This window comes from Rhyacophila brunnea, unplaced genomic scaffold, assembly GCF_057557595.1.
Source record: "Rhyacophila brunnea isolate RB1 unplaced genomic scaffold, BYU_Rbru_1.0 scaffold_1, whole genome shotgun sequence".
In the NCBI taxonomy this organism is placed as follows: Eukaryota; Metazoa; Arthropoda; class Insecta; order Trichoptera; family Rhyacophilidae; genus Rhyacophila; species Rhyacophila brunnea.
This window is the reverse complement of record NW_028232751.1, coordinates 63,240,255-63,256,288: the sequence shown is the minus strand read 5'-3', so window position 1 is coordinate 63,256,288 and position 16,034 is coordinate 63,240,255. Positions and strand designations below refer to the sequence as shown.

Sequence of the window (16,034 nt, the reverse complement as noted above, 5' to 3'; positions counted from 1 at the left end):
CATTGTAACAACACTTTTACCAACTTTAAAAGTAAAATAATTATTCGTAAACTTAAGGTTGGTAATATACCTATTAAAGCAAACCTATTTGTGGTTGCTTGAACCGTCAAACTTTTTCAGTTGAAAAACTTTTTATATTTTAATTCGACATCATTTATGAGTGGAGTGTAACATGTCACAATATAACAAACGCCTGAAATATCTGTTAACAACATCGCCATAAGCCGACTTATTTGTTTAAATAATTTATGGGACGCATAAAATGGTATGATCTATTTTCTACTAACGTAAGTACCTAATACCATAAAAAATTATCTATGATGTAGCTGTTGTCGGTAATGATTTTTTTTCAGATTCTACAACAGCATTCAGATCTACAAACTTATAAGAATGGGATGGGAGAGCCATTGTCGAAAACAACCCGATCAAGACTCGTAGCTGGATAAAATCTGACATTCGAATTAAATTTTTAAAGGCGTCGTATTGTTAGTACCTAGTTCCATTTTTGGCCATTCTATAGATAAGTTTCGTCTGTAAAGTTGTAGCAGTGACAATGCAGACGTTTTGTCTATGGCCGAGAGATGAATCAAGTTTAATCAATTGTCTATTGTCACGTCAGCTGTCAAACTACTTACCGAGTCTTGTGACATTTTTGCTTCACTTAAACTTCGTAAAATGGATATAAAACGTGAACTAGATGCTTATGAAGATGATGGGGAAGTGCAGAAATGGTTTGATGTGCCAATAATCCATCCAAACAATCCGCTTACAAACATTTCTATAAAGCATTAAAGCAGGAGAATGCGTACGATGTCAACAGCACTATTGAGGTTAGGTTTTCCAAACTTGTTAATCATTGTAAAAAAATGTTTATTCTAAGTTGAAGTGGTTTCTTACTGATGCAAATAAAACAGTTGCGTGACATATTGGACTTTACTAACTGAAACATCCAATAATACTTATACACCGTTGTGTTGACACTTAAGTAATAACGATTGTTTGACCAAGTAGGTACCTACCTACCTATAGGTCCTGCGTCCCTATGGCTGCAGGCTAACTACTTTCATTCATCTGAAGACAGCTGTTGCACGTTTATTAATAATAGATAAACAGTATCAAACCGTGATAAACCATGTGTTTGTACTCAACACATAATAATATAGGTGTAAACACGTATTATAAAATACCTTATGTCTTGTGTTTCAGAGCCCTGTAACCAGCCTTGTCAATGTTAAAACTGAGATTGATCCTCTGCGAGTTGATTTCAAAGAAGAATTTGTTGAAGACAGTGATCCGCAACCTGGCTGCTCATATTCAAAATGCGAGCCAATAAATCAGGTTATACAATATTGTGTAATATACATACATCGTGCTTGTAAGTGATCATGTCTTTTTGGCTCGGTTATTATGATAACATTGAATACAGCGTATTTTGTAAGAATATGTTGTATATTAATTTATCGTAACGAACAAAACGGTACATAATATATCAATGTTTAGATTTTAGCTTCATCGGTGCTTTGTTTTAGGATAGGTACTAGATTTGCGAAAAGGACTCCTGTTATTTAGTATATTTGGTATTTTTTAATGACATTCATTAACTGTGTCTCATAAATGTGTTACATATTATCAATCACGGTGCTGTGCGTATCTACAGCGATGTTTTGTTCTGCATATTTATTATTTAGGAGCAATGTTTCATGTCAGGTATTTGGTATTATTGTTTAATGTGTGGAAAGCACCGAATTACTGGTCTTGTGTTCAATATGAAGGTACCTACCGAAGCATTTTATATTTTTATTTAAAGCTCCTTTTCCTATGCCACGAAGCGCATAAAAAGTAAACAAACAAACATGATACACAAATAAACAACTAAAGTCGTAAAAACATCATATATTTGAATAAAGTATATAGTGATTTCCATGGCCCCCACATCCTTAAGCGGGCCCCCAGTCCAAGATCTTTGGTGGCCCCCCTACATATCACTAAGATTAAAGGCAGTGTGGCGTTCTATAGTAGCGTTTTTCAAATGGTGTTAGAGGTAAAATTAAGGGTATTCAGTGTATCAACAAACATGCAATTTCACAACCACATATTTTATAACGTTAATACGCCTGAAGGAATTTAGCCCCGCATGCGATTTCTTTTTATGATTAGAGCAAATTTGTGATGTGCGTTTTTCTCACGTATCTTGTCAATTCCTCAGGCTAGAGCCCTGTCAGTCCGCCCTTTGTGGGGGCCATGGTGATTTCCAAAGGTCAGTCCAATTTTCGTCTGGCAAATCGTCTTAATTCCTTTTCTTAGTTGTAGTTTATGGCCAAATGTCTTCCACTGAGTAACCACCGATAAATGTATTTTGAAGGACCAAAAAGTGTTAAAGGTGGTCCGACGAGTTTGATGAACATAAGACCGAGACTGTTTTGGTCTTCAACGAAACTCTTATTGGTGTAATAATTAGATTCATTTGCGAAAATTTGCGTTCACATTCACTTGAAGAAATGGTAATAGAATTCAATGCACACATCAAACGCGATAGTTTTCCAGATATATTTGTCTTTTCATATGAGATGATTCAGGAAAATTAACTTGTACTATGTGAGCGCGAACATTGTTTTGTCTAATTGCTTTTGAAACTTTAAAAATACTATGAAAAAAGGAGGCAGAACGCCGTTCCACCGCGTTACATTACAAAAAAGCCCTGCTATTACTGTATACCGGGTATCATTGTCACCAATTAAATTTTTTGTAGATGCGCTCGAAACTTTCAATGTGTAATACGCAGACAGGTGTTTGTGTGCTGTGCTGTTGCCATGCGTTACAGACAGATGACACATAACATAATTATTTGTTAACATTAACACAGTATTTGAAAATGTCAGTGATTAATTTATTCATGCTCTTAAAGTGTTGTGAGTTATATTGTGGAGTACAAACTAAAATAAGCACAAGTAATGGTACGCAGGGTAGCGAAAATTCGCTTAGTCGATATACCTAGTTAATATAACTGTGTAAGGATTATGACAATATATTTCTGTACTAACGAAATGACTATGCGATCACAGATTTTTCTGGTTTGGTGCATTTTTTTCTTGACTATCTTTATGGTAGGTATGTTTTTGTTGATTTTTGTTTAACAAAAGTATTATTTGGTCGAAAACAATCGATTTTTTTGACATCTCTATTGAGGTGTAGCTTTTTAATAGAAGGCAAAAATATTTTGATACACTATGTCACTATTTTACATACACAATTTTACGATACACTATTATTATATTTTCAGAAGAAGACACTGATATGCTTTTATATTTATAAAATTAATGTATTTTTTTAGATCGCTTCAAAATACCCTTCCAATTTAAAATCGGAGACTGATTTCGAGCTAATTGACTCAGAGAATGAGATTTTTCAAGAGGATGTAAGGCAAAGCAATGATGCTTACCCTCAACCTAGTCTCTCTCATTCCGAATGCAACCCAGGAAATGAGGTATATAACAATCTATTAATTTAAAATAATCTACTAATACTGATATCACTTATCAACTTATATCAAATTGTACACCTTTTTCTTTTAAATTCGATCCTCCCAGATGGTCAAAATTCCTACATAATATATTTAATAAACTTCTCTGATCAAAATTCGGGACATGTAGAAGTTTAAAGTAGAAAACTTGTGATGTATGTTAAATGATAACTTAATACTTATCCAGCGAGTGAAAAATGTCAATGAATTTGTCTGTTGTACCTGAATATACAAGAAAAAATCATTTTTTAAAATTTGATATTTAAAAAAAAAATCAATAGATTTTGGTCACCGTGTTTGACAATTCGTATAACCATTACTGACGAAATGGGTTTTTGATACGATTCGCAAAAAAATACTTTATTGGACTTAAATTTACTAAAAGTAATACGTATGCTTTTAATATGTTGTATATTCATATATTAATTACCCATATATTATGTAAATAGTTCAGAACACAGGTAACATAACCGTAAATGGTACTTCAATTCTCAGAGCGGTTTCTTTTTAATTATCCTGCGACTCATTGCAATTTCGTTCGCACGCAAACTATTAATTGGCTGTAATAAGATGACGTCTGGTATTAATTTGAGTATAGGTTACTTATGTTAAAGGGGCGTACCTTTGGGTAGAAAATATAAACATGCTATTCCACTAGTTTTGATCACTGTACACAATGTTAAACACATAATATTTACAATGTACTTAATTAGTGATGTTTATTTTAAATGTTATAACAATAAAAATGGTTTGCGATTTAAACATTAAACCAATGTAACGTGCACTGATCAGAATGGTTTTTCAAAGCATCCGCTCACATGAAGTGCCGGTTTGTTAACCCAACTGAAAATAGTCTATGGGCTCCAAACAATTTGTTGCTATATTCGGCCCAACTACTCTATTTTTTGAGGTGAAATGGTAGTAGACAATGAGAACCTACCATGTTTTCGTTGAGTTACATGATGTGGTAAGATTAATGGGTGTTGAAGGTCTTATATCTTCTTCATCACTATCATCGCTGAGATATCCACTTCTCCTTATTTTGGGCGGGATGATAACGTGTTTTCTTAACTTTCACTATCTGTATCATTATGATAATCAACGGCCCACCCGATCAAACTATCTTCTTCACTTTCTTCGCTCAAAATCAATACTATCAAATGCATACAAATCTTCCTCGTCACCTGTATCGAAACGATCACTATCGATATTTTCATTGACATTTTTGGTGTTTTCCATGGTGATTGTTATTTAATTATTTTCTAATCACGTTAATTACTGTCGATATTTTTAATTATTAATAGGTACTGCTATGGAACGGCGAGATGAACTTCATTAAACCCAAATTTATATTAATTTAACTGGCTTTAATTAGAATGTAATATAATTATAATAGATTATATTGTGTTGGACATTTGAATTTATTTTTGGAATGGACACATGCAAGCAAATTTATAATAAACTGATATATTATATACTGCACTGCTCGCGGAACCCAGTTAGGTGAAGCATAATATTATGTTATATCAATTATAATATACAATTACCTGCTCCATGGCCCCCACATCCTGAAGCGGCCCCCCCGTCCACTAAGGTTAAAGGCAGTGTGACGCTCTATAGTAGCGTTTTTGGTGTTCGAGGTAAAATTAAGGGTATTCAGTGTATCAACAAACATTAACCAAAAAATGCAATTAATTACACAACCACATTTATGAAAATGTTAATACGCCCGAAGGAAATTGCAGGCGATTTTTTTTACGATTAGGGCAAATTTGTGATGTGCGTTTATCTCACCTATCTGGTCAATTCCCCAGGCTAGAGGCCTGTCAGTGCCCCCTTTGTGGAGGCCATGGTGATTTCCAAAATTCAGTCCAATTTTGGATTACTTATCGTGTAACCCACGATAAGTAATACCACTCTCTGGTATTACAATTAGTAGTATAATATTTGTTAGACAAATTAATTATTTTTTGTCAATTTTGAAATGAGTTTCTGTGAATTATAATTAGTTATTTTTACCTGTATACCGATTTTTTTTAAATTTTCCCCCCCTTTTTAATAGGCAAAAAGTGGTATTTTCACAAAATCTAGCGTTTTTTCTGCCAAATAGCTTGTTTTCATACCCCGTCTAGCATGTTTTTGTCAATGACAGTTGGCAACACTGTATACCACCAACATAAAAAAATATCTCATGTAATCTCAATGTAACATGCCTCATTTCAAGACTTTAATACGTCACAAACCTCCGCTACTTTTATTTTTGTAGTTATAGTGCTGTAAAATTAAAATTTTATCATTGGAGGCTTTAATTCAATGATGAGATGCTTTCCGTGCCAATGTAATATTGGCACCATGCTAAATTGATATCTGACGGCTTATTTTGTAATTTGCTGGGATTAGGAGAAAGTCAGACCTTCATCCAACAGTGGATCGGTAATAGTTGATAAAGATTTTATTTTTGTCTATAAAGAGTTATCAGTGAATAAGAGTTTTAGCCATACTGATGTCCACACAAATAGAAGTATCTTTTTCTGATATAATAAAAATATGAGAGTTACCATGCTGGATCATCGATAATGCGAGAATCCGACTCAGTGAGGGGCTTCCTGCTGAGAAGACGGACGATTCTAGCTCCGGACACCTTGGGTCCAATGACGTTCGGCGCAAAAGCAAGCACTCGGACCAACATCCAACTTCCAAAACCTCTGAAACCCTGAAAGAGATGACAAAAATAAATTTTGCAATCCTAAGTAAAATAATATAGTTTTTATATTACGACATAAAGTTCTTAAGTTAATACATTGACTGCTGACCAGATAATCACTTTTTAATTAGCACATTTAAATAGCATGTTAATTATAACGAATGGCCAAGTGAATGAGAATCTGCATACTAGCAAACTCCACTTTTGACCAAAAATGAAATTTTGATGGCATTTTGTTAAAAAGCATGTTTTATCGGGGTCTCAAATTTCAGATTTAACCTGTTGCACCCCGGAGACAAATTTACGGTTTTTGCGGAAAAAAAGTCGCCGCGTACAAGGTCTTGAAACGCGGAAGTTAATGGTGCAACCCCCGTTTTTTATCTAAAATGTTGCTGGAATGTGTACATTTAAAAAATATTGGCGTTAATTTCAGCTTGATCGGAGATCAAATGGCAAAGTTAGATGCAAATAATTGTGTTATTCAAATTAATCACCGGCAGGTTGGCGCGGGCGACGTGTTACGCATAGATCGGAATGCTTCACTCACGGACAATAATTGTATCAAGTGGGATCAGAGCCAGGGTGCGTGGTCGGGGTCCCGAATTTCATTTTTAACTCGTTGCACCCCGGGGACGCATCAAAGCCGGAGTGCGTGGAAGGGGTCTCGAATTTCAGTTTTAACTGGGGACAGTTTTATAATAATTAACTGAATTTGTAGTACTTTTTAAGATATTTAAATGCAAAAAATGTACAAAAAAATTAAAATTTAAAATATTATATTTTTTTACTTTTTTAAATTCAATCCTTTGCATTTTACGTAACTCCCGGAAAGCGCCGGGTGATATAGCTAGTTATACATAAATAAGTATTACAAAAATGTTTGATTTATTCTTCAAAGAATATAACCACATGAATGAACCCAAAATTGTGGCTCTATCGCCATATATCTATTCAAAATGGATTTTCAATTAAACCAACGGTGAGTCTTAAAGATGTTAATATTTCTTTTGAAGAAAAAGAAATTCAAAGACACCTTTTGGAAGACCACATACAGGAAGCAGCTGCAATTAAATAAGCTCGATAAAACTCTTGCAAAAGAAAAATTTACCAGTATGAAAGTAATAATAGTTGACTTGGAGAAATGTTTACCTACTTCATATAGTTTCTATCTGAGAAAATTGTAGATTCCGAATTTTACAATTTACGATGATGTAAGTGGTGAGTGAGACACAACACCATATATGTATTAAAAGTAGAGATAGGCAACGATTTGGCTTCCTCGTAGAACTGAATGAAGCATGCCGATAACAGCCGAAAACTCACGAGAAATGGCGACGTGATAAAAAAAAATGCAGGGCATCACGGAGGGTTTACGTTGGTCATTACAACGTACCCATATAATATAATGTTAACGTACAGATTTTGCCGCAAATTGATTACCAACCTGTTTCACCATACTTTATCGCCATAGCACAACACTGATGTGGATGAAATAAAATGTGGAAGGGGTGGCAATAAAATCGGCTGCTGCTTGATGAAATGGGCATCTAGCAATGTTTTAGCTAATATTGAAGAGCTGACGATTTGGTATGATAATTAATTGCCCTGGCCAAAATAGGAATATCATGATTGTTTTTTCATATACCTGGTTTCTGAAAACCATTCCTACGCTGAAAATCATAAATCACAAATTCCTATTACGAGGCCATACACACATGGAGATCGACACTAACCACTCTATAACAGAACATCAAAAAAGATGCTGAACGGTATGCAGATAGTTTTTACTCCGTGGGATTGGGTTCAGTTTGTAGGGACATGTAAAAGAAACAAGCCTTTTAAAGTTATTAACATGGAGTTAAATGATATAAACAATTATTGCTCTTTGTATGCATCATCTTCAGCTCCTTTTGTGGCTCGAAAAAAGAATATTGATGGCACACCTTTTTTTATTTATATCTTAAGATGGCGCTGGTTATCTACGTTATAAGGCGAAGTTCTCCGATGAAGATTTCCAAACTGTGGACCTCCGACCTTCTCGCTTGCCGTAAAACGCCGCAAACTTTTTAAAAGCTGACAAATTTTCCCCCACAGATACCAAGTCGCAATGGCCGGCCGGTCCAACTGAGGGTCGAACCGACTTGAGAAGCTCTTCCCTTTCAACCGACATATGGGAACACTCCCAAAGGATGCGATCGGTATCCTACAATTCGGCACATAAGCAAGTCAGAGATTCTATTAGGCCAAGCTGACAGAGCTTCGAAGCAAAACAACTATTTCAACGAATATTTCAATTTACTCAACAGTGCTGCACATATTATCATTAGCATTATTTTATAGTTTCAAATTACATTATCATCTTCCATTAGTACAGTCATAATGAATTGATTTTTGAAGTGATAGTATTACAAGGAAGATTATTTTAGGTATATTTATCTTTGTTTACTATTGATTATGTTTGTGTTATTGCAGTTACTGAATTGGCTACTAATTATAATATACGAATGCTTCTCGGACCAGTATTCTTACTGAAGAACAGCCGAAAGTAGCCCAAGAAATAGAAGCTACGATGACATTTTCTGATTCAGGAGATAATAATTTAGCATTATTATATTGTTTTAAATTACATTCTTATATTCCATTAGTAGTAAACGACATGCAATGGGTGAAAGGAATTGATTTTTTAAGCACTTGTGTAACAGTATTTCGGGGAAGATTGCTTTATATCGACACCTCCTACGTATACTATTGTAACTAACAAAATGACGTTTTTCACTTTTTTTCATTTTTCGTATCCATAGTATGTATTACATATGATGCAATTTACAGAATTTCAAAATTCGTATTATAAGTGCGATTTTCAAGCATTGCATATTATTGTATCTCAAATTTCTTGAAATTTTTCCGACGTGAAGTATGGTAACGTATTTAGCAATACTATACGCGGGAAACGCGCGGAGATCTTGCCGCGCGGGTGTATTGTTACTGCTAATTACGATACTTCACTTCGGACGGGAGGTGACACACCGCTACCACTGTGAACTTTCGGTTATATTGTATTTTTGTATGGTTTGGTAAATATTAAATACCATAATGAAGAGATCTAGACAATGTCAATAAATATTGCGCAATATATCCGCCCCTACAGGACTTTAGTGTCAAGAATACAAAAATTGATAGAAAATCTATGCGTGCACAAAAATGTGTGATTAGGCCAGATGGGACAATTAATAGTACAGCGTATAATATTATAGAAACGGATAATAATAGTAAAACAACAATGGACGAAATAAATTCTACCCAGGGAAACTGTGACTTTAGGATTCAAGGTAAGTTAATATTTTTAATCTTTTTCTCGTACGACAACAAAATGTATCGTAAGTTATACTTACCATTGTCTACGTCGTTTCTTTACTTGTAACTATTATTGTATGTAATATTTACCATATTTTACGTCGGAAAAAACTGAAAAAAAATATTGTATCTATCACTTATAATAATTTACGTCGTGCTTATTTTAGTAAAATAAATTGTATGTAGTACTTATCATATTATACGGCGACATACAAATTTAGTTGCAACATTATACGCGTGAAAACTTCTATAAATTCATGTTTATTTAGTTGTTTTGCTTTTTACAGAGTCATCACTGCCTTCAAGTGCTGATTAAAATATGATAATGGAACTTTTAGACATTATTTGTGACGATGATGAGACTAGTGCCAGCGTTGCTGATACAAACAGACTACATTCTCTCGAAAAGATTAACAGTAAAAGTAATTGGATATATTATAAAATATAGAGCTATTTTTGTGAAAAATCACCTCAAGAGGTACTGTTATCATAAACTATGAGATTTATAATGCTTTATAATCATTTTTTTTTTAAAAAACCTCAATTATAATGGTTAAGGTTTCGGGTGATCGAAATAAAAGTGGTAATATGTTGCTAAATTAGCGATAAATGAAAAGCAACGCAGAGTTTTTACTGAAACTCAGTAAAGGCGAAGTTTTACCATTAAATATCATCTGACGAAATATCAAAATGAAAATAACATGGAGCTGGTTAAGGTCTGCAAAAAAAGTTTCTAGCTACATTCTCTATTTGTGACCAATTCGTATTCACAGCTTTGGACAAGGTGGATAATGAAACCGCCGTTTTAACACCTGATCAACGAAGTCAACACAAAAATTGAAATGTTGTATTTACTGAAGATATGAATACCAGTGTTTCCGACCATGATAAGTCCATCCAACCGGTCGAATCAGATTATGTTCGACAGCGATCAAGCAAACTTTACTTAGATGGCGACCTGGATTTTACCCATTTATTTAAACTATATAATGAATGGTATGAGCCCATAATATACACACATAAAGCTCAAACAGAAAGGCAGTATCAATTATTATTTATAATCAATGAAAATTTTAATTTGTGTTGTGTCACTATGTCCCTAAAAAGGACCAGTATGACCAATGTCACATTTTCAAAAACTTACAAGTCCGAGTAGCATCCACGGAGCAACTCCCAGTTTATGGCAAGAACCTTGCTCGTCAGTTAAGATTATTTGATAAAAATGATGTTCAATCATTACACGGCAAAATTGTATCTGCGAATTTTGACTTCCAAAAAATTTTGAATGCCCTTCACGGAAATTTGAGTAAGTACATTTTATTATAAAAGTAAATTATCAGTTTGAAATTTCACAGTTTTTCAATTTACACAAAAGGTAGCTACATGATACATATAGCAGGAAGCTGAAGGCAAACGAGGTGCAAATGAGGACTCAAGTTGCTTACTTATTGTGGTCTATAAGCAAAAGAATTCAGGTTTTGCTCTAACAATATAGGCCAGAACAGAAATCGCATTGTTTATGACTTTAACATGATTGTATTTGGTCCATAAATACAATGTTAATGTAAAGCACACATTTTTGGAAAGGGGACGTACGCAAAATGAAGAGGACTGCGTTCAAGCCCTGATTGAAATATGTTCGACGAACAAACAAATTTTTGCACCTCCAGAATGGTACTGTTTAGTTGGATGGACAAAACAAGAAGGAAAACCTGAGGATGTGGTAGAGATCAATCACGTAGTATGTTTGATTTCAGAGCTCCATTAAATTATCATATATGGACTAATACAAATTAATGTAAATCACAATGATCCGTTTAAGATTAATTACAAGTGCGGCTTGTCCAGCACTGTCTACTCGACCATGGTCGTGAAAAGTAACACATAGCACACGCAACGAGAAACTTCATTTTCGGTAAAGGTTCTTTATTCACAAATATTGCCAATTCCAAAAGCTAAGACAGATGATTTACTGCATATGTGCAGCAATGGAATCATTCCTGAGCGTTATCTTGAGTTTTTCAGTAATTTTATACCTGTTAATACCTACCACTGAAATTCCACCAGCAGTTTCTGAAGAAGATTGATTTTATTATTTGTAAATACGAACACCTATAGCAAATTGTGTTTTGTAGGATGAAAATAAAATCAGCTTAATAATTATTATGTGAGTGTAAAAAATCTCTTTTCGGTTGTATGTTTTAAATTGTGCATGCTTCTTTTTTCGCATCATATAATTGAAAATTAATTCCAAACTAAAAATATAGTTGCAGAATGATTTCTTTTTCAGTTTCACTTATATTTTAACCTGAAGTGCACCCTTCCACTTAATCACCCATTGTTATTCTCTTGTCTGATTTTCCTTTGATATTTGATATATTATTTAACCCAAAATGTTGGTTTTAAGTGATTGTAATTTTTCTTTTTAGCTTTTGATTTTATTTCAATATTTACATACTTCCTTGAATTGGATTTTTGTTTGAAATAATTTCTTCTCTGTTTTTTTCTGTATGTTTAATTTTTATCATGTCATGAAAGTCTTAAATTTATTTAATGTTTTATTAAATGACAATAAAAGCAATTTTATATAGAGTATTTTTTCCAACCTACCTATCTGACGAACCATACCATAACTTTTAATTATTGTTATTACCGGATTATGATTTTAAATATGCAAAAAATCCTAGGTGAAGGATTGTATCTAACATATACAATATATTTCACCAAAACCATGACGACGTAAATTATGATAAGTATCACATACAACTAAATGCATGTAAGAGGTTCCGCCGTAAACTATTGTATGTGGTTTATACAATATTTGGATCAAATTCTTTTCCGCACTATAATATTGTAACTGCATTTTATGATTAACCACAGAAAATATTAGATATCCTTTGATGCAAAACAAATCTATTTATAATTTACAATTGACCTCCCAAATTTGGTGCAAAACATTCAAAAGGTCGACTTACACCAAGCTTTTGTATCTTTAAACCGCTCTCCTGTAAAGTTGCGATTTTGAAGTTACAATACTCTACGTAGGAGGTGTCGATATATTTTTATTTACTATTGATTATGTATGTGTTATTGCAGGTACTGAATTGGCTACTAATTATGATATTATAATGAATGCTTCTCGGAGAGAAGAACAGTGGAAAGTAGCCCAAGAAATAGAAGCCATGATGCCATTTTCTGATTCAGAAGATAATATTGAAGGTAAAGTTAATGGTATTCAACAATTATGCTATTTTAGAGAAATATCAAGACTACTCGAGGATTATTCAATTGTTTAAGTTGCGAAGATTTGTATTCACTATCAATAGAAAAATGATATCTTAGTGTGTTTATTATAACAAAACCTTTTTATGATTGCAGTTATTCAAGCTGCGAACATATTGACCCCGACACGAGCCCTTGTACATGATTGTATTAACAATCAAGGTATTAATTTTAGATAAACGTATCTACACAACGTTTATTCAGTTCTATAATATGCGAGGCGTTGTAAAGGGTGTTTTTTTTAGAGGTATAGAACTTTAAGCTGGCAGCACTTTTTTAATTGGCGGCCATTTTGTCAGCTGTTAAGTGATTTATGTTTAGTTTGGTTTGGCATTTCAACATGAATAGACTGACGCCTGAACAACGCTTCCAAATTGTGAAAATTTATTTTAAAACAAGATTGCCGTTGATCCCGATTTTCATAAGCGAATTTTGTTTAGCGATGAAGCTCACTTTTGGTTGAATGGATACGTCAATAAACAAAACTGCCGTATTTGGAGTGATGATAATCCTCAAGTGTATGTTGAGATACCGTTACATCCAGAAAAATTGACTGTTTGGTGTGCTTTATGGGCTGGTGGAATAATTGGTCCGTACTTCTTTAAAAACGATGCTGGCCAGAACGTTACAGTCAATGGTGACCGCTATAGAGCCATGATTACTGACTTTTTCGTTCATCAATTGAACAACCGTGATGTGCAGGAGCTGTGGTTTTAACAAGACGGCGCAACATGTCACACAGCTCGTGCCACAATTGATTTATTGAAGGAAACGTTTGGTAACCGCATAGTTTCACGTTTCGGACCCGTGAATTGGCCTCCAAGATCGTGCGATTTAACGCCGCTTGACTATTTTCTGTGGGGATATGTGAAGTCGCTAGTCTACGCCGATAAGCCCGAAACGATTGACCACTTGGAGGACAACATTCGCCGCATTATTGCCGATATACGGCCACAAATGTTGGAAAAAGTCATCGAAAATTGGACCTCCAGATTAGACTACGTCCGAGCCAGCCGTGGCGGTCATATGCCAGAAGTCATATTTAAATTATAATGCCAGAAGAGCATCTTTCGAATAAAGTAAATTTCATGTCAATATAAAAATTCATCTTTATTTTATTCCATTTCAAAGTTCTATACCTCTAAAAAAAACACCCTTTATTAGCAATTGATAGACAAAAGATTTCGTAGTATATTTTTAATAACTAAACCGTTTTTTGATTACAGACATGCTGCGAGTACATCGACCAATACACAAGCACTTCTACTTAATAAAAGTTCGAGAGACTGGTACAATCTAGTTAGAAATTGCGAAAAAAGATAATAATATTGTAGTCAAAGTAATGTACAACGACATGTTTTTAGATTTTGCCAGTCTCTTGAAGGGTCCATTCAGCAGGTGAAGTGGTTTCAATTTAAAAAAAAAAGTGCCTAGGCTAATAACATCCTCTTTGAAAATAGCCCGGATGCTTTGCAACAATTCCAGTCAATATCTTTTAGTCGCCGAGGTAAGGCAAATAATGTTATCCTTGAACCTCCTAAATGTTACAGTGGTCCAGTGCAAATTAATAAGGAGAAGAAAAAAGATCTCGGTATTCTACATGTTTAATCGATAAAGACTGTCATGAGTTTTGCTTGTCAATCCCAAATAAATGTACCGTATATGAATCCGGATAATTTTCATGAAAGACTTGACAAGTAGTATTTTTATGTATGTACTTAAGTATTATTTCTAACTGTGTCAAATATGTTACAATTATTTACTATATAAACGTAATAAAATAAAATCATATGTTCTAGGTATTATTTCTAACTGCTGTCAAATATGTAATGCCGCAAGAGGATGGATCGAGGGAAGTGGCGCGAACTTGTGCTTGCCTTATACCCCAACGCTGGGTCGTGACAGGGCGAAAGAAGAAGAAGAAGATTTACTATGTAAATGTATTAAAATAAAATAATATGTCCTTTGGTTTTATTTTTAACTATCTATCAAATTTGTACATATTGTTTCAAATATAAATGTATTAAAATAAAACTATTTTTTTATTAAACAATAACCTTCATCCAGCTACCTATATCCTATGAAAGTACTAAACTATTACATATTATTACACCTGCAATAATAAATGCCAGATTACATGATTGACATTATAATAATGCATTAGCTTCGTCTAGAGGGGAAAAATAATTTAAACTGTCACTAAATGATAAGACAATAATAAAATCACACATTTTGTACCTACATGTCAAAAGAGATAAGTTTTCAATTTATATTCTTGGTTAAAAAAATACGAAAGGAAGAAAGGGATATGTCAAAAAAATATAGTAAAATCCATAACTTTTGAAAATCTCATATATTTATACCATAGTATATCAATTTTAATAGACAAGTGCAAAAAAAAATATCCAAAAATGATTATTTTCGGTTTAATTACAATTTTAAGAATATTCTCAAAAACGCAAATCTTGTTTTGCCTCTCCTGAAAAGTACCGACTTATCGCCTCTTCCTTTCGCACACAGATATTAGATTCTCATATTATTTTCATCACAATCTACATAACAAATTAAATTATTAACGGTTTTATTTCTATAACTTTCACTACTCTCGGTCTCAGGATAAACATATTTAAACAAAAGGGAGCGCTGAAAGGCACTCAATATTATATGATGGAGGACTATCCACAGTACATTTTAGATAAAAGAAAAGAATTACGATAGCAAATGATCCTAGAGAAAGAGAAAGGCAATACAGTCAGAATAAAATATGATATACTGATCATAGCAGTGGCGCACCCAGGGAGGTGGGGCAAGGGGCCCTGGCACCCCGAACATGAAAATGAATGATTTTAAACATTGAAATTGAAAGCCAATAAACTATACCTTGGGCTTAGACAAATAAAAACATGGCAAAAAAATGATTTATAATTATTCTCCATCACCACTTTCAGAAAAATTTCTTAGATTTTAATTTCCAACACAAAAATTTCGAAACACTAATGTCGGGTTTTTTTAAAAACCAATCTTTAATGGAACCGTCAAAAAAATCTCTGAGTCCACCCGAATTCCGGATTGGTGTAGGTCATGGCTGGGGAGGGCTGACAGGGCTCTAGCCTGGAGGCCCGGGCTGTGGGGTGCCCGGCGTGTTGGGTTGACCAGATAAGTGAGATAAACACA

General features: G+C 33.9%; 2 long non-coding RNA genes across 2 annotated transcripts; both read left to right on the top strand.

The window, feature by feature from the left end:
* Positions 1 to 612: 612 nt before the first annotated feature.
* LOC147080065 (uncharacterized) lies at positions 613 to 3,784 on the top strand. Its single transcript, XR_015070744.1, has 3 exons — positions 613 to 830; positions 1,207 to 1,338; positions 3,332 to 3,784. It is a non-coding gene; the product is annotated as an uncharacterized LOC147080065 (long non-coding RNA).
* An 8,780-nt stretch (positions 3,785 to 12,564) lies between these two features.
* On the top strand, positions 12,565 to 14,885 carry LOC147080064 (uncharacterized). The gene is made up of 3 exons (XR_015070743.1): positions 12,565 to 12,797; positions 12,957 to 13,022; positions 14,087 to 14,885. It is a non-coding gene; the product is annotated as an uncharacterized LOC147080064 (long non-coding RNA).
* The last annotated feature ends 1,149 nt before the right edge of the window (positions 14,886 to 16,034 follow it).